This window comes from Pipistrellus kuhlii, unplaced genomic scaffold, assembly GCF_014108245.1.
Source record: "Pipistrellus kuhlii isolate mPipKuh1 unplaced genomic scaffold, mPipKuh1.p scaffold_m20_p_8, whole genome shotgun sequence".
NCBI lineage: Eukaryota > Metazoa > Chordata > Mammalia > Chiroptera > Vespertilionidae > Pipistrellus > Pipistrellus kuhlii.
In genome coordinates this window covers 5,040,389-5,059,761 of record NW_023425584.1, presented here as the reverse complement: position 1 = coordinate 5,059,761, position 19,373 = coordinate 5,040,389, and the positions used below count along the sequence as shown (strand labels likewise).

Genomic DNA, 19,373 nt, shown 5'->3' with positions numbered 1-19,373 from the left:
AAAACCCTCTGCAAGCCAAAAGGAACCAGCCGCCGCCAGGTGTAAGCTCCCAGGACTCCGGGAGTCATTAGGAGACAGGGCATCACACGGGGTGCTGTCCGGCTCTGGGAACCGCTGGGAGCTGGGGGCACTGTCGGGGTGTGTGTTGGGTGTGGTGGAGAGGTGAGCTTCCAGCAGGGTTCAGAAAGCATGATATGGGGAGTCCCTCCTCCTGTACCCCTCCTTCCCCCCACCCATGTGGCCTCTCCCCACTGAGACGTGCGGGTCTCACCAGCAGGACCTTGCGGGCAGGGCCACGGGCAGCTGGGGCGGACAGGTGTTGTACGGGCAGGGGCTGGACAGGCCTCCGGGGCAGCAGTTAGAAAGTTGGCTGTGAGGAGAAGGAGACCGGATGCAGCTGGGAAGGAGAAAAGATGGTTTGTTTTGTTTTCGTGCCGGAATACTACGTGAGTGGGAGGGTTCTGAGGCACCGCACGCTGAAGCCTTCCAGTTCTGCCCCTGAAGCCCAGGTTCCGGGCGGGAGCCCCTCGCTCTGGGACCTCGGACAAGTGCCTTCACCCCTTGTGCTGGCCAGTGATTACATCTGTCTGAGGATAATGGGGCGCCCCAAGGGCCACCCTCAAAATCTGCTCTCAGGACTTGGGTTGGTCTCACCTGATGTATTGGGGGGTCAGCATCTGTCTGCATCGCAGAGCTCCCCATGAGTAACCTGTCGCAGGGTCCGAGCATCTGGCCCGGCCCCCAGAGACATCAGGCTGGCTGCACACCGAGGAGCGAGGTCTCTGGGAAAAGATCTCAGCGGATGAAGCTGGACTGGTGTCTAAAGCCTGGAGCATGGGAGAGGCGTTGGCCCATCTGCCCAGTTGATTGCACACCCTCCTGGCAGGGAGGGGACTGCTCGCCCTTTCAGCGGCCCTAGGCATGGCAGGCAGGTCTGTAAGCCTTGGCCCGGGGCCTTGACCTTCAGGGCTGCTTTTCACAGATGCTCAGATACTGCCTGACCGGAGGCAAAGTTCAGTGGCAAATCCCCGTCTCCTCCCCCATCGCTTATCTATGTGACCAGCATGTGGTCCCAGAGGCCAGGGAACCGGGGGACGAGGATCCCGGGGGTTTGTTTCAGAATGCTTTCTCTGCCTGCGGCACTCTTGGGAGTCAGCTGGGTGTCCAATGGAGTTTGAGATGTGAGTCCCTCCCTCTGTGACCTCAGGCAAGTGCCTTCACCTGCTAAGCCTCAGTTTCCTTACGCATAAATTGAGTGAGAAAGCTACCTCTGGACGTGGGAAGTGGGGGGAGAGAGGGAGGGAGGGAGAGAGGGAGGGAGGGGCCCTCCTCTTACTCTGCAGCCACCAGGGACTCAGAGATGTTGTGGAAAGGATCTGAAGATCAAATAAATGATGAATGTGGAGCTCCACACACAGGGCTGGGCAAAGATTTAGAGCCCAGACAATACTGTCTGCCATTCCCTTCTCTCCCACAAAACTCAGGATCACCCCAGAGGAGTCCCTACAGGATTCCCCGGGGCCAAAGCTCTTTGCTTCTCTCTCCCAGGAGTCTCAGAAAGTGCTGGGGGCACCAGCCTTCAGTGAGCTCCTACTGTGTGCCTGACGGTGCCGGGTGCTCTACCTGTGTATTCCCACTTAACGCTCATAGCTGTTGGGTGGGCTGCTGTTACAAGCTGCCTGAGGCCTGAGCAGTCAGCCCCTCTTGCATCAAGCCCCACAGCATTGGCTGGAATTGCCCAGGCCTAGGCTGCCCACAGTGCCCGGGCATGCATTTGCCCTAGGCAAAGTCATTAGTCAACAGAGCCAAATATCAACAGTACAACGGTTGAAATTTCTTTTGGGAGCCAAATTTTTTAAACTTAGACTTCTTCTAACGCCACTTCTTCCAAATAGACTCACCCAGGCCATGGCATTTTGTGGAAGAGCCACATTCAAGGGGCCAAAGAGCTGCATGTGGCTCTGAGCCGCAGTTCGCTGACCACGGCCCTAGAGCAACGTCTTATTTTACTGTCTTGCACCTTGGGAAGTCAATCAGCAGAAGACCCTTCCTGCAGACAGGAGGCTTGCAAAGTGGCTGGGAAGCTAGTGTTCAGGGATCATTTCCCGGCCGGGTCCCAGCCCCGCTCGGGACCTCGGCGTCTCCTTTATAAAAGGTGGTGACATGAGACGTTCCCTCAGGTTCCATCTCCTTCTCAGATTTGAAGGTCCTATCATGGCTGATGTTCTAACCAGAGCTGCTATGCAGTTTTCGAGGCATCGGGCTCAGATCTAATTAGACGCCGTCAGAGAGTGTGGAGGAGATTTTAGACTCAGGAGTCAGTCCCATCCCCCCCACCTCCCCACCCCGCTGGGTCCCTCACTTCCTAGCTGTGTGACTAAGCCTTATTTTCCTCGACTGTAAAAACAGGGACAGTAGTAGTTACCATCTTAAAATAGCTGTGTGTTGTGTAGATTTCAAGGCTAATGCATGACACATGCTTAGCACAAGCCCCTGCTGTAGTAGAGTCAGTGGTCAGCAGATTTGAGCTGCTATGAAATTGATGTCTCTACTGTTGGGAGCTCCCAAATGCCTAGAGTGAGGCCATCCCGGCAGTAGTCAGTGCCCTGGGGAGTCCGGACAGCTCATTCTTGGAGCCCTCTCCTTGCCTGTCTGGGTAACTAGGACCCAACTCCTAGGCCCGCAGGTGCAGGGCCTGTTGCTGCAACCCCGGCTGACTCTGCCCTGGGGCTGGCCCTGCAAACACGACAGCCTGCTCAGGGAGGACCCCGCATGTTTTGAAACTATCATTCTGTCACACACACGTATTTTTACAACAGAGCAGAAGCTCTACGTCACATGTGTCAAACACAAGGCCCGCGGGCCAAATCCGTCCCGCCAGGCCTTGCAATGTGGCCCGCACCGCGCTGTCATCACTGCACTCCGCTGCGTTTCCATCACAATGACAGTTTATGACTGTTCAGTAAACCATTCGGCCCGCGATTTAGGCTGGATTTTAGATTTTGGCCCCTTCTCTGATTGAGTTTGACACCCCTACCTACGTGATTAAAGCAGGGGGAGGGACGACCTCTCCCCTGGGTGCTGAGGGAGAGCTAGATGGGTTACTTCTGGGAGGTGCTGGGGTCAGTTGGCATATGCAGAAACCCAAAGGAGTTTAGGAATGTTGCCACCGAATAAAAGCCTGCCAGGATATGGTCTGTCTCTGTCTGGGGTCTTTGCTTATCTTTAATGAAAAGTGGTGAAAGCCCTGCTTTGGGGGATTCCGCTCCTGCACCCCAGTCCCGGGTAGCATTTTTGACACCCATAGTGTTGCATGTGTTGAGCCACCAAGGACATTGCTCTGGGCCTGGGTGGGTAATTGGAAAGAGGTGGGGTGTCAGGAATAAGCAGAGGAGGAAAATGCAGATGTAGCAGCTGGGTGGGGGCGGGGGTGGCAAGAGAATTTAGGGAGAACGTCACTAGGCCAAGGCCCCCTCTGTGGAGATTTGTCTCTAAGCGATTAATCCCGCGTCGCAGAGGTGGCTGGGTTATGGTCCTCCCCGGCTGGGGGAAGCTTTCAGAACCTTCGGGAAGCACTGAGCTTGGGGTCTCCAGGATGCCCATTGGGTCCCTGAGCAAACTGAGTCCCACAGCAATTAAATGCGTTCTTCTAGACTAGGGGTGTCGAACTCAATCAGAGAAGGGGCCAAAATCTAAAATCCAACCTAAATCGCGGGCTGAATGGTTTACTGAACAGTCATAAACTGTCATTGTGATGGAAACGCAGCGGAGTGCAGTGATGACAGCGCGGTGCGGGCCACATTGCAAGGCCTGGCGGGACGGATTTGGCCCGCGGGCCTTGTGTTTGACACATGTGTTCTAGACCCACATGGCAAGCTACAGCCAAATGTGGGACTGGTTCCCGGACTCCTAGATCAGTGCACCTGGTGAGGTTGGGTTGGGGGCTCATTGGTGGGGCAGCGTGTTCTGCCAGGAGCGATCTGGAGACCAGCAAGAGGCAGAAAGGTAGAGAAGCCATACCTTTGCGGTTACATGGTCCTGGCCTCAGAGGAACTTGGACAAGTCATCTCCTCTTAGAAATGCCGGATTTCTGGTGTCTGGAACAGGAATGCTGTTTCCAGAGGCCCTTGTGCCTTGGGTGTTGTCTGTTTCTGCATCTTTGCCCATCCTTTTAGCTCCGTATCACCCTTCCCCCCCAGCTCCTGTCTAATCGTTAAAATTCTACCCGCATCCCAAGCCTTCACACAGCTGTTTCCACATTCTGGAAGGCTTCCCCGAGCCCCAGAGGAAAGTGATTTCTTCCATCCAAATCCCTGAATCTTTTAAGGGATCCATTCTCACGGCTCTCCGGTCACGCTTGGAATCAGGTGATGGGTCGTGGTTTTAACCCCCTGCCCACCCCAGAATGCCAGCTTCCTGGGGGTGCTTGTCTGAATGATTCTTCACTGTCTGCAGCTTGGCTCCTTGCACATAGTAGGCATTCAATAAATCTTTTCTGGGCGGAATTATAAATAATGGAATGGCTGGCTGCTCTCTGTTCTTCCCTGGAATTGCAGGAAACTGCAGGAAAAGTTAGCATCCCACTGGAATTTCACTTACCAGCCCCCTGCCTGGAAAGAGTTATCTTATTTGGTCTGCTGGCTTTTCTATGAAATGTTCTGAATCTGTTTACCGTTCAGCAGGGAAATGCTGAAAACAGGGTTCCACTCCCCAGGCCCCTGCTTGTCACAAAAGCATAGAGAGCCCACACCCCGTGCCTGGTACGGTTCTGGTCCCTCCGTCCCAGAAGGAACTCCATGGAGCTCCAGGTGAACAGGAAGAGGGAGAGGGAGAGGCTGAGATGGAAGTGCAGAGGCTACTGCCTAAAGAGCAGTGCAGGTTTCAGCCCGGGGCCTGGGAAGGGACCAAGTCCTGGACCTCTTCGTACACCTAGGAGGGCTTGGCTCAATAAATGCATTGTAAATGTGTGAGTGAGCAAGTGAGTGGAAAAGCGAACAATGGAGTGAATGGGGAAGTAAATAAAAAACCATATAAATTTATGATAGCGCCCAGCTGGTGTGGTTCAGTGGTTGAGCGTCGACCCATGATCCAGGAGGTCATGATTCGATTCCCAGGTTGCAGGCTCTATTCCCGGGGGGCGGGAAAATGCAGGAGGCACCCAATCAATGATTCTCTCTCATCACTGAAGTTTCTCTTTTTCCCTCTCCCTTACTTATTGAAATCAATAAAAATATATATTTTAAAATAATTTAAAAATAGTAAAAATGTATGGTTGGGGAAATGAGTGCATGAATGAATGAATGGGCATAAGTGGGTAGGTAATGAAGATCTAGGAAGGCTATAATAAAACTGTCTTTGCATGAAGAGCTTGATTGCCATCCTACTTGAATCTTGGATCTAAGCCCCCCCAACCCCCCGCCCCCTTGAAACTCAGAAGGAGTCAGTGGTAGAGAAAGCCCTGGTATCGATCACTAGTAGTAAACTTAGAGCAATGCTTCTGAGAAAGCTGGAAAGTATAACTTCGGTCAAGAAGCATCCTGGCACTTTTTTTTTTTTTTTTTTTTTTTTTTTGATACGAGGGCATATTTAGTGTCTTTGGGGAAAGTGAGAAGATGGGAAAGTATCTCCTCTGCTTTTTAAAAAATATATATTTTTACTGATTTCAGAGAGGAAGGAGAGGGAGAGGGAGAGGGAGATAGAAGCATGTTTCACTTTCGTGTTGATTCATTCAAAAAACTAAAGTAAGGACTGACCCAGAGGGGCCTCCCTTGCATTTCAGGTTCACCTTGAGCTTATCTGGGTGAGATCAAGAACGTGTATTTGTCTAGCCCAGTGGTCAGCAAACTCATTAGACAACAGAGCCAAATATCAAGAGTACAATGATTAAAATTTCTATTGAGAGCCAAATTTTTTAAACTGAAACTTCTTCTAACGCCATTTCTACAAAATAGACTCTCCCAGGCCGTGGTATTTTGTGGAAGAGCCAGACCTAAGGGGCCAAAGAGCCGCAGGGTGCTCGAGAGCCGCAGTTTGCCAACCACTGGTCTAGCCCTTTATGTGTTCAATAAGCAACTCCTTAGTGGCTTCCCTGATGTTATCTCTGCTCCACTCCACTCGGGCTTCCCTGCTCTCCCTCAACCTCTCCCTCCCTATTCACCCGAGAACTCCTACAGATCCTTCAGGAGCTCATTCAGCATCACCTCCAGGCTCCCGCAGGCAGCACATCTCTCCCTCCCGTGTTCCCCCACACACTGCTGTTTTTGAACGTTCTGTGACTGGATTTGCACCGTTATCTCTCTGACTCGCTGTCAGGGAAAGAGCCGTATTCAGGGGCATCTGTGAGGCCTGATCCTGGGTCCAGACTTGATGGCTGCCGGTGGCGGTGTGGCGATGAGGATGGCTGGGCCAGGGTGTGTGTGGTTGTTGGCTCCCAGGAGTGTGGGAATGCGGCGGCGCAGATGAGAAATGCAGGTCTGCTCACGGGGAGAGGCACTGCAAAGTTCTGCATAACGGCCCTGGAGCTGATGTTCCCATTCATCACAGAGGAGGGCAGTGCTCAGGAGAGAGAGACCTACCGAGAATCCTGGAACCGCCAGAGAAACGTGACTTATCTCTAAATGCTTCCCCTCCCCCCACATAGCACTCTAGACGGGTCACCTTCTGGGAGGTGCTGTGGTCAGTTGGCATATGCCCCAGGAACAGGTTTTGGGGTTGTGTCTTGTTATTCCAGGCCGCACAGAAAGCCTGCCTGGGGCCCTGGAAGAAATGGGAGCTACCCTCAAATCAGGAAACTAGAGCCAGGACTGTGTAATGGTTAGTACCCCTGAGATGAAGTAAGAAACCTGGGTTCAAACTCTGGTTCTGCGACTTAGCCGGTCCTCTCTGAGCCTCAGTCTCCTCCTCTGTACAATGGGGACAGTGGCCATGTCTCCCTTATGGGGCTCAGGGAGGTCATGAGCACATTTTCACTTGTGGTGAGATGATTTCAGCACCCTGGGGTCCTACCGGCTCTGCTGCTGCCTCCTGTCCATGTCAGGGTGGTCCCTGCCTCCTCTGTCGCTCCATCTGTACAGTGATTCTCATAGTCCTAGGCCAGTGGTCGGCAAACTCATTGGCCATCAGAGCTAAACATCAACAGTACAACAATTGAAATTTCTTTTGAGAGCCACATTTTTTAAACTTAAACTTCTTCTAACACCACTTCTTCAAAATAGACTCGCCAGGGCCGTGGTATTTTGTGGAAGAGCCACACTCAAGGGGCCAAAGAGCCACATGTGTCTCATGAGCCACAGTTTGCCGACCATGGTCCTGGGCAATCCCTGTGCCTTCAAGCTGTGGCCTCTGATTCCATGTCTCTGGGACCCAGAGCCACCAGAGCCACCAGGGCCACCAGAACCCGGAGCACTTTCTCTGGGGACCCCTAGGGGATGCTGTTCATTTTAGATGACAAAAGAAATTTCCAGTGGTGAGATAGGAAAGTGCGGATCATCTGCCAATAACGATGGTGATGGTGGTGATGATGATGATGATGATGATGATGATGATGTTGCTAAAATCGATCTGTGCCAGGAACCTGTGTTATTTGATTAACCTCCTCCCAACCTTACAGCACAGACCCTATTCCAGTTCCCATTTTGCAGATGAGAAAACTGAGGCTCTGATACGGGAAGGGCCTTGGCCAGGGGACCAGTGCCAGATTGAGCTGCTCACAGAGACTGAGCAGTTACATTCCATGCCAGCTTCCTGCCTCCTGGCCTCGCCTGAAGGGAGAAGAGCCGGAAAGGGGAGTGCGGAGGTTGGAGAGAAGGCGTTCGGGGAAAGACGGCAGATCCTCATTAGCCACATGGAACAACCCAGCCACCTGCAGGCCTCGAGCAAACTGCTTTTAGCCTCGTCTCCAACCACCCCTGGATCTGTTTCCATTTAATCAGACGCTGCAAACGCCTGACTATGAAATGATTGGGGGCAGAGGGCCAATGAGCAAATTCATTAATAGGATTAAGCATCTCTCCTCGGCTCCAATCATTTATCGGAGCTACATTCTTTTCACATTGGTGCAGTCATCGTTGCCTGACAGGGAAGGATCGAGTGCTTAGAAACCTCCACGTGTGTTCGAATTTCCAACCTTTGTAACCAGGCGCCAGATGCGGTCAATGTTTTCACATGGTCCAGAGGGGGGGGCGGGGTCAGGCGGTCCGTGAGTTGTCATCCTTGCAAAGGAGACAAACCCCGGTACTTGCTGATGCATTGCCTTCTGCTCTCCCATGAATTCCTTTTGTCCTTAGCCACATGTGGGTCTCAATTTGTATTACACATATGTATGTAGCATGTGGATGTGGGCAGAGCCGAATTTCACATCAGGCCTAAGAAGGTATGCCCACATCCACATACCACATACTGTCTTCATTTCCACATCTAAAAATTTGACAGGAATTTCCTCCATGGTTGTGTGAGGATTAAATGCAATAATGCATGTACGATGCAGTGGCCCGGACACAGGGAGAACGCAGCACAGCTGAGTCCTCACTATCGGGAGCCATGCTGCTCAGTCAGCATCGCCTGGGCACCGGTTAGCAGTGCAGTCTCCAGCTGCATGCATATGTATGTCATTGTGAGGTATGAATATTTACAAGGTTATATATCAACTGGAAGGGACTTCAAAGCCTTCTAGTTCAAGTCTCATTTTATGATAACTGAACGGCCCAGATAAGGCATGCAGTTTGCCCACAGTCACACAGCCTGAGTGTCAGACCTGGAATCTGAACCCCCAGCGTCCCCAGCCCTGCTGTCTTCATGTGGACTGCTATGAAGTCAGAGTCTCCACCTGGCATTTCTGCCATTGAGCTTTGCTTTGCTATCCTTCTTCCTCTCCCTGTCCCTGTACCTGTCCCTCTCCCTTTCCCTCCTCTTCTCCTTTTCCCTCTCCCTCTCCCTCTCCCTGTCCCTCTCCTTTCTACCATCTTTCTCTCTTGCTTTCTTTTTTTTTTTCTTTCTTAAAACCAGAAGTACAGGACTGTGCATGCCCGCTACCATTTTAATTTGTGAATTTTAAATGCTATTCCAGCCAAGTGCGATCCCAAATCTTGATGCTACAGCTGTCACCTTAGCTGTACCTCCGAGTCCTGTGCCATCTGAAGGAGGACTTCTGGGCCTCAACTACGTTGCTTCCAGGACCACACACCAGGGCAGGGAGCAGGAACAGAGCCACGTGGACTAGTGACCCCTCTCCACAGGGATGGCGTCGGCAGTGCTCCGAACGGCAGAGCAGGCCGGCAGCCTGGCGTGTGTGCAAAGCCTTGTGTGGGATCTGAAACCAGAAATGTGACAGAAGTCGGTAGGAGTCTAATGGACAAAGGAAGAGCTCGCGGCGTGAGAGTCAGAGGCCATTCCCAGGGGGCCTAGCAGGAGCTCTTTGGTGGGAAAGGAGCCGTCGCCCTGGGTATTGTAGGAAGTGCCTGCACTGAACATTTAGCAGGGGAGGGTCTGAGGTCTGTGGGAGGGTTCAGCAGGCTTGTCTGGGGTCGAAATTGGAGCTGGGGCAGCATTGCTGGAGGAGGATGGTTTTGAATTTTCGGAGGACCTACCATGTCCCAGAGCCTTCTGCATACTCAGTCCTCCCATGTCATTTTCCCGGCAGTCCTGTGATGGCTGCATTGGTATTCTTACTTAACAAATTGGGAAATGGAGGGAGGTTCAGGAAGTTCTTTGATGGTCTGCTGATTAAAGAGCAAGGACTGAAGCATGTCTGATTCCACCCCCAACCCCCACACACACATGGCCTCCTACCCCAGCTGGAGGGCCGATCCAGGACAGCAGGCCTCTGATCCCCGAGAGGAGCTCGGTTAGCTGCAGCTCACTTCCAAGCTCTCGGGGAGCTGAAATGGTGGCCGCTGGCCTCCTCTGGCACTGGCAGCCCCACACACACTGGCTGTGGGCCCAGAGGGGGAGGAGGGCTCTGCTGGCTGCAGATGGAGGATCTCTGGGGCAGGCAGCACCCAGCTCACCGGAAGTCAGTGTAGGCGTATCCATGTGTGGCTGAACTTCTTTCCCATCCCTGGGCCTCACCAGTTTAGGACTCTCACAGCTAACCCTAACTCTAACCCTAACTCTAACCCTAACCATATCCCTAACCGGTCACATTGCATTCCCAGCAGGGGTCTCACCAGATAGGGCAGTGGGGGCTCCTTCTCTTCCTCCTCTGCACAGACCCAGGCCAGGGCTGGGCTGCACTAGGACTCAGCTCCCAAGGCCCGGAGGCCCCAAGACCCCTAGGCCTGAAGGCAGAACCGATGATGCCCCCACCTCCACAGGCCCCAGCAGTTGCCACTTAGACTATTCAAACCCGAAACAGTAAAATAAGTCTAAAGGAGTCTAATAAAATTTGGATTTCCCCCTTGATGATTTTTTTGAAATATAATATACTTCCAAAATATATTTTGTTCATGATTTTTGATGCTTCTACTTTGCCGGTGCTTTAAGCATCTCTTGAATGCGCCTGTTGGGGCATCTCTGCATCAGAGTTGGAATCAGACAGGAAAAAAGAAAATACTGATCTGCATGGAGCACCGACTGTGTGCCAGGCACCAAGCAAGGTGTCAACAAATATAACAACAATCACAAAACATTACTAAAGTTCTTATAATAGTAAGGTAAAGGAGAATAGTAAGAAGAAATGACATTTATACACGTTGGGGCAAAAATAGGTTTATAGTTGTGAGGATATAAAAATGGTTTATTCTTATTCTTATATTATTATTTATTATTATATTATTTTCCACATGAGCAGCTGTAAACCTACTTTTGTACTGTACTTTGTGCCATGCACTATTCTAAGTGCTCTTGATACATTAAACTAATTTCTTATAATAACTCTATGAGGGAGGCCGGTACATGATCATCCCCACCTAACGGATGAAACCTCATACTCTGAGAAGTATGCATTCATACCTCCATTTTCTAGATGAGGTGACTGAAGCTCGGGGGAAAGTGACTTGCCCAAAATCCCTGCCCCTCTCCATGACTGGTGCATCCTATTATTTGATATGTTTTTATTGATTTCAGAGAAGGGAGAGGGGGTCAGAGATAGAAACATCAATGATGAGAGAGAAACATAGATTGGCTGCCTCCTGCACACCCCTACTGGGTATGGAGCCCACAACCCAGGCATGTGCCCTGACTGGGAATTGAACCATGACCTCCTGGTTCATAAGTTGACACTCAACCACTGAGCCCTGCCAACCAGGCCCAGGGTATATTCTAAGGAGGGGTGGGAAGACCTGGGGCTGGGGATTCAGTATTGAAATCTGTCCTGTCTGTTCAGGGCCACCCTGTCTCTCGCATTCCCTGTCACACCGGCCCTCTCCTTGAGCTGCTTTCCTTGCACCTGATTTTTCCTGACCTTCCAGACAGACCACCCTGTGCATGGGTCCATGTTGCGTAGCTCATGGTGGAGCCAAGTCAGGCTCCCACCTGCATCCCCCCAAAGAGGAAGCTGCTGGAAGGAGACTGGTGATGCAGGACACTGTCCATGCTGGGATTTGGATCAGATGGTTTGACTCCAGTCACCAGGCTGGTCTGTATCTGGCATCTCACTCTATTGAACTGCAGAGTGAGGTGCTATATTCTGGGGGCTCAGGGCAAGGAGAGAGCATCACTACCCAAGGGGCAGGACCTGGAACAATCTGAGAGGGTGCCAAACTCATTAGTCAACGGGTGGCATCTGAGTGTGAGAGCAGAGCTGGGCTTGGCCATGCAGGAATGTAGGTGAGTGACGTTCAAGGCAGGAGGAACAGAACGGCATGAGCAGCACAGAGGTGGACAGTAAGGAGAAGGCGTAAGGAATGACAGTAATGGGTTCCGCTTTGGTGACTGGAAGGATGTCCATAGAAAGGGTGTCGTTAGAAAGGGGAAAGGACAGCGTGGAGCCAGGAACAAGTCAGGTGCCCACATTCAAGAAGGTGGGGAAAGGCCCTGGAAGGTGGGAGCGCACAGGTATGAGGAAGGGATGGAGTCATTGGGGGGGGGGGGGGGGGGAGGGTCAGGACTGTCCCTTCACCCCTGCTCTGCCTCCCCAGAATCCTCCAGTGACCCGGTCAGCCCACGTGTGCTCGCTCTCCTCCCCTCCCAGTGCACGCGCTGTTTGTCCTGCTTGGTTTAGCAATTGATTGCCTGGAGTCGCTCTGTAATCGCTCCCTGTAAACATGCTCGGGCTCTCCAGTCAGAGACACTTTCCTCAAAGACCAGGACTTCTGCTCTTCCGAGCTTCTGCAAGGAACCCAGCACAGTCCTCGCACGTGGTTGGTTCTTGGGGACTTGAAAGGACATTTCTTAGAGATGCGTGAGGACTTGGGGCTCCCTAATTGGGATTAGTAATGTGGCAAAGAAACTTGAGCACAGGTTTGACCCTCCCCTCTCCCTTCTCCTCCATGGGTTCTGAAAATCAAAAGTTGTGGTTTAGTGCAAAAACATAATGTATTGGAGACTGTTGCATGACAGCTTAGAGTTAGCTGATGGAGAGTGATGGGTGACATAGAACGGAAGGCCAGTCCTAGCTTACCCCTTTTGGCTGTGTGGTTGAAGCAGAATGTTTAACCCCTCTCTGCATGTCAGTTTCTCCATCTTTACATAGCAACAGTCATGTTGACAACTCATTGGATGGCCATGGGGAGTAAATGAGATAATGTGAATGTAAGTGCTGAGTAAACTATAAGGTGGTACATACATGGTGGGTATCAATATGAAGATGATGATAATGGTCCTAACGGTAAGAATGATTTTGCAAATGTTGGCGATGATACTTCCATTGATGAAGGTGCTGCTGCTGCTGGTGGTGGTAGCCATGACAGTGGGGAGAGGGGTAAATGGTGTTGGTGGTGATGGTAGGGAGAGTGTGGGTAATGGCGGTGTGATGGTGACAGTGATGACAATAGTGATGTTGATGGTGGTAATGGTGGTGATGATTAGTGGTATTCATGGTGGTGTTGGACATGATGATGTGATTATATTGTAGGGATGATGTAGATGCTGGTGGCGGTGGCGATGCGGGTGTGATGATGGTAGCTCAGTGATGGGTGCTAGTAGTGGTGGTGGTGATAACAGTAGGGGTGATGTTGGCGAAAAAGAGATGTTTGTGGTGGTGGCAGTGGCAGCACCTTTGTCCGGTCTATCGTCTCTGGCACAGCATGGCCACCCCCTGGCATTTGAGTTCCCCAGATGGATCTGTCACCAGCAGGGAGGAATAAGACAGATCAGCCCCGGCCTCCATGTTTCTCCTCCTCTTACCCAGGAGTGGAATGTTCAGAATGGTTTTTACATTAGCCGCCTTCTTCACACGTGGGTTCCCGGCACAGAGCACAGTGCCACACCCAGTACGGAGTCGGACTTTGATAAATGTGTGGGGGGCGGGGACAGGATGAGCTTGCAGAAGGCCACAGGCCATCCTCCTGGCTAAACTGCATGTCCCTCCTCCAACATGTCCTGCATGTCCCACCCTGTCTCCAAGGCGGTCAGGCAGCTCCCACCACATCCGAAGGTGCCCACTCTCAGACCGGGACCAGTGTGGGTAGCGCGGTGTCCTCACCTGGCCAGTAGGGAAGACTGCCCCAAATCTGTGCTGACTGAGCACAGACAACAGTGGAGAGAAGGGCATCTCCCGCAGGGGCTGCTGGGGTCTATGCCTCCTCCTCAGGGCCCTCCACACAGCGGGAATGAAAGGTGTGCCCGTCTCTCCCCTGATTCTGGGAGAGGTTACAGACGTGGCCTCAAGTTCTGTCCTCCACAGCCACCCTCTACCCTGGGAAGTTAGAGGGACCCTAGGGCCTCTGTTCCTTATGGGAAAGGAATTATCACATGGGACATTGCAGGGTCCTGGTGGCTTTCAGGGATGCAGCACATAGTAAGGGCTCCGTAAATGGCAGTGCTTGGTGTTGGTAGCATTTATTTTCTCTGGCCCTGGTGGGGAGAGTAATATAGTAAGTGGTAAACAATGATAGGCCTGAGCTTCGGGGTGTCACTTTTTGGTGGAACCTGTGTGGCTGGGAGTCACCTGGAATCCCCTGGTCTTGAGCTCTGAGCCTGAGGGGCATCCCCCAAATGAATGGCGCATGGTGGGTGGGTATGTTGAGAAAGATGGCGATGACCTGTAGGCTTTGGGGCCCACATGCTGTTCCATCAAATAAGGAGTAAGATTTGGAGAGCAGACCGTCTTAGATTTAAAGCAGACTTGCCTCTCGTTGGCTGTTGGTGAGTTACTAGGCCTAGACCCGTGGTTGGCAAACTCAATAGCCAACTGAGCCAAATATCAACAAGACAACGATTGAAATTTCTTTTGAGAGTCAAATTTTTAAAACTTCTTCTAATGCCACTTCTTCAAAATAGACTCGCCCAGGCCGTGGTATTTTGTGGAAGAGCCACACTCAGGGGCCAAAGAGCCGCATGGAGCTCGCGAGCCGCGGTTTGCCGACCACAGGCCTAGACCCTTCGTTTCTGTGTGTGCCCATTGAGGTTAAATCCTGAGCACATGGGTTCCTGGGAAGAGTATGGAAGCTGAAGTGTAAGTAGAACTGGGGGTGGGCCATGGGGGCTCTGTCTCCCAGGCAGCCCAGGATCCACACACTGGCATGACCCAAGTGGTTTGGGGATAAGGGCTGCCTGCAGCCTTTGTCTTTCTCTGTCGCTGACTCATTGCTCTCCAGCCCCGGGACAAAATGAAGATGGGGATGAAGGAAGCGAGGGGGAGGGGTCACTAGAGAATGTGACCTGGGGACTGCTGAGCAGGCTGCCGTCCATCCGTGGCAAACTCCACACTGGGAGAAGCCAGGGGTGCCATTTCTGCTGCTGTGATTGTTGTTGTTGGGAAAAGGTGTGTAAGGAAGACCGGGTAGGAAGGACACAGGGTGAGCAAGAGAATTGGGGGACAGACAGAACCTAGGCTGTATGTGTTCCCCTCAATTATCTCATTTAATGGTCATGCAATCGATGGATAGATACAGTTATTATCTCTATTTTAGAGGGGAGCAGGAGAAGTGACGTGTCCAAGGTCACCTAGGTCAGTGGTCGGCAAACCGCGGCTCTCGAGCCACATGCAGCTCTTTGGCCCCTTGAGTGTGGCTCTTCCACAAAATACCACGGGTGAGTCTATTTTGAAGACGTGGCATTAGAAAAAGTTTAAGCTTAAAACATTTGGCTCTCAAAAGAAATATCAATAGTTGTACTGTTGATATTTGGCTCTGTTGACTAATGAGTTTGCCGACCACTGACCTAGCTGATAAGGGCCAGAACAGTATTGAACCCAGGTCTGTTCACCCATCAGCCAGAGACTTGACACCTGCTCCCTGCGATTAGTGCATTGGTCATTTGGGGAAGTGGAGGCTCAGGAAAGCTGCCTCCTGCAACTGCACAGACAGCGTGAGGCAACACAAGCCTCATCCCATCACTCCTGGCTGCCAGCCCCGGATCCCTCCCCAGCGGCTCACACATCACGGCGGCTGACAGCACGAGCATCTCTTGTGCCTGCTCCTTCTCTTCCTGCCTTGCTTGGCCATCTTCCAAATTTTGGGGGAGCAATGAACTTAAGAGTGAGAGAAAGGCTGCAGGAAGCTCACACCCCAAACCAATTTGGTCTTTACACGACTTCCATCTAAGCTGCCTGGGAGACACACCCTCCACCCCCACCACCATTGCTCTGACAGGCCAGAGGGCAGCAGCCAGACGGTAAGGGCTGGCCTCTCGCCCAGTCCCCGTTAATTCAGAGGTGCTCCAGGCCATGGTGAAATGCAAGGCTCAGAAAGTAGGCAGGCCCTTGCCGAAACCAGTTTGGCTCAGTGGGTAGAGCGTCAGTCTGCCGTCTGAAAGGTCCCAGGTTCGGTTCTGGTCAAGGGCATATACATTGGTTGCGGGCACATCCTTGGTAGGGGGTGTGCAAGGAGGCAGCTGGTCGATGTTTCTCTCTCATCGATGTTTCTAGGTCTCTATCCCTCTCCCTTCCTCTCTGTGAAAAATCAATAAAATATACATTAAAAAAAGAAAGTAGGCAGGCCTGGTCTGGACCTGCGCTCTGCCTTTCTTGTGTGGTCTTGGGTAAGTCACCTACTTTCTCTGTAAGTCAGGTCCTTCCTCTGCAAAATAAGGATGATAGCGAGGGTGGCTTTGAAGATGAACCGAAAATGTTTGTGCAAATTACCTGCCCACCATAGGTACTCGCTTGAGGACTAACAAGGGTTAACCTCAGGCTATCGCGTTGATACATAGCGGCTCTTCTGCAGCCACCACCCTAGTCCCTCCCACAGTGTGACAGTTCCTGGCATGTGCTGCCACTCCCTCATCCATTACCCTCGGCCAACGTCGGCCATCCATCACGCTTCTACTGAGCTAGAATGTGACCTCAGGATCCTTCTTAACACAGCGCGCCAGGCAGTCACTACCAACTAATTACAGTTGGCATGGAAGACAGATGAAATTTATTTGCATCTCAGTCCTGATCAAGTTCACATTTGTCACTCCTTCTATACAGCCCAGGGTTTGTCTTCAGTCTGCATCTGTGAGTTCTCTCTCTCTCTCTCTCTCTCTCTCTCTCTCTCTCTCTCTCTCTCTGTCTCTCTCTCTCACTCTCTCACTCTCACTCTCGTTAAACTGATATTCCAGCCTGAAAGAACATCCCAGCCATTTGCTGTTGGTTTATTTGTACATATATCTCTGTGCTTTCAGAATCCCTGCCTGTGGGTCCTTGGGGCCTGCAAGTAACATCAGCTCGTGTCTGGGAGGAGGGGTGAGAGAAGGAAGCAAGATAGAACTTAGGAAAGTAAAACTGACACACAGTATTCACTGCTAGGAGTGACACAAGAGAAGGTGGTGGACTATGAATTTGAGGTCTCTGAAGATTGAATACTCCATGGATGCTGAGTGTAATCTCCCAGAGGTAGGCCTAGAACAGAACAATTTTAGTCTTTAGGGTAATGCCAGCTGCTATAACAAATAGACCCCAATAGTTCAGTGGCTTAGCACGTACAGTTTTATTTATCATACATGGAACTGGCCATTGTGAGTGTTCCTGTGAGCAAGTAGCTGTCTTCCATGTGGTCATCCAGGGATCCGGCCTCCTTCTATCTTGTCTCTCCCACAACGCCTAGGGCTTCTTTTCCATCGTGGGGAAGGGGGCAGAGATGCCACCCTGTCTCATAACCACTGTGACTGGGCAGTGACAACCACCACTGACACTCAGATTCCATTGGAGAGAGCTTGTTCCTAACCCCACTCAAATGCAAAGGCAGATCTGTGGTGGGCCCGGCAACTCTATGCTCTTGGAGAAGCACGCGAGAACCACAGCCGGGCCTGCTGCAGATGGCAGTTCAGGGGCGGGCCCCAAACCACCTGGGCGGGGTCCTGCCTGGGGACGGAAGGGAGCTGAGTCCTGATGCTGGCTGCTCATCGTGGGCATGGAGAAGGCCGCTCGAGCCAGAGGTCAGCTGGCAGGATTTACCACACCTGTGCAAGGAAGTCCTGCCCGAACCACGGACATGGCCAGTCAGAGCCCGTTGTCAACCGTCTCCCTTCCTCCAAGGGAGAGGATAGAGCAGACAATCAGAGCCTTTACATCATCAAGTGGTTCATCCAGCCTCGGGGGTGATTCTAGATTCACCAGGAAACTTTCTTATTCAATGCACCTCCCAAGGACCCCCACCCCCACGTCCACCAGCTCTACCTGCAGGGGAGACGACGCAGGTCCCAGCCTCCACACTCCTTCCTGCTCTGCACGCAGCTCCACTGCTCAGCGTGGCTTATATTTTGGTCTCATGATCTGGGTTAATGGAAGTGCTCTCCTGACAGATGGGCCCCTTCCGGGTGTGCCAGCAACAGCAGGCTCCTGCGCCTCCCAGGCTGGGGAATGCGCCAAGGTAAACACCACCCCGTGAGGTCCCTGGGAAGCCGCCAGCGCCTCCTCTGGGCATCACACGCCTCCTCACCGGGCCCTGGCTGCCCGCAGCCTGTGGGAGCCCCATCCACAGCCCCTCCGCACCGGCTCCGTCTCCAGCTGCATGCGGGACATTCTGGCAGCTTCTCTCTGATCTCCACAAGGAAGGAGGCAGGAAGGAGAGGAGCTGAGAGAAAATATATATATATATCGCACGCTTCGTTTTTCCCTCCAAAGCGTATCTTGTGAGCCTCGTCGGTACAGGGCTCGGAACAAAGGAATCCTGGCGCTTTGATTATCGTGTCTGCGGCCGCTGCTGGAATGAGTCTGACATTCGCCAGGCCTGGGAAGGAATTATAATTACATTGCAAGACCCGAGGCAACCAAGTAAACTGATTAGCCGCTTGCTCCGACTTGATAGATTTCTGTTCCCCTTTGGGTCATAAATAGAGCCGCGGGAGGTGGCGGAAGCTCGCTGGGTGGCAGCCATCAGAGAGGCTCGTGTCCGTGCAGGGAGCCAACCAGAAGGGCACAGACCGGCTGTCAGAGAGGCAGCCGACGGCCCACCTGCCGCTGTGCTGGGTGCCTGGGTGCCCGGCTCCCGCGGCCTCTGACTGCCCTCTGGTGTGGGTCAGGCTGGCTTGGGCCGCGGTGAGCATGCTCAGAGCGGATGTGACAGGGCTGTTGGGTGATGCTCTGGGAAGTCCCCCCCTCCACCCTGCCCCCCAAGAACGCCGCAGCTTTCTGCCAGGTGTGATCAGTGCACGGATAATTACACGATGCAGAGCCCGCTGGAGAGCCCTGAGCCTGGGCCAGAGCCAAGAGGCGGGGTTCCGGACTGCAGCCATTCCTGCTCTCAGAGCCAGTTTGATAAAGAGGGTAAACATTCGCCTTCCTGAGCAGCTGAGCTGGCAGGGCCAGGACCTGGCAGACAGAGAGCTGGGAGAGGAGGAGCTGATGAGCTCTCTTCCTCCACTCACCGCTTCCAGAGTCCCCGGAATTCTAGCCTGAGCCTCTGGCCTGAGCCCTCTGTGCTCTTCCTCTGCACACCCCCTCCCTGGGACAGCCCACCCCTCCCCTGGCACCCATGTGCTGATGGCGCCGAGCCCTCCAGCACCAAAATCTTCGCTGCCCTCTGAGCTGAGCCATGGGCGCCTGCTTCAGATGCCTCCTGCAACGTGTCACGCCCCAAGCTGAGCTCCACTCCTCTGACCTCCCAGCCAGCTGCACCCCCCTCCCTCCCAACCAGGCCCCCAGGAAATCCCAGAGTCCTCTGGCCTTCTGCACCTCCATCTGCAGGTCATTTGAGGCCACGACTCGTCAGTTCTACAGCACACGTGTCTTACATCTGCCTCCCCTCGCATCCCCCTTACATGGCCCAGGCCTAGGCTCCACGGTCATTTCCAGCTTCCTTGTGTGGCCTCCTCAGTGGCCTCTCTACCTCCACCCTCACCCCTTTGAGACC

General features: G+C 52.7%; 1 protein-coding gene across 4 annotated transcripts in view; it reads left to right on the top strand.

Moving 5' to 3' along the window:
* KCNIP1 (potassium voltage-gated channel interacting protein 1) overlaps positions 1 to 19,373 on the top strand; it is a 234,043-nt gene that overhangs the window by 86,057 nt on the left and 128,613 nt on the right. The gene's annotated exons all lie outside the window — the stretch shown is intronic.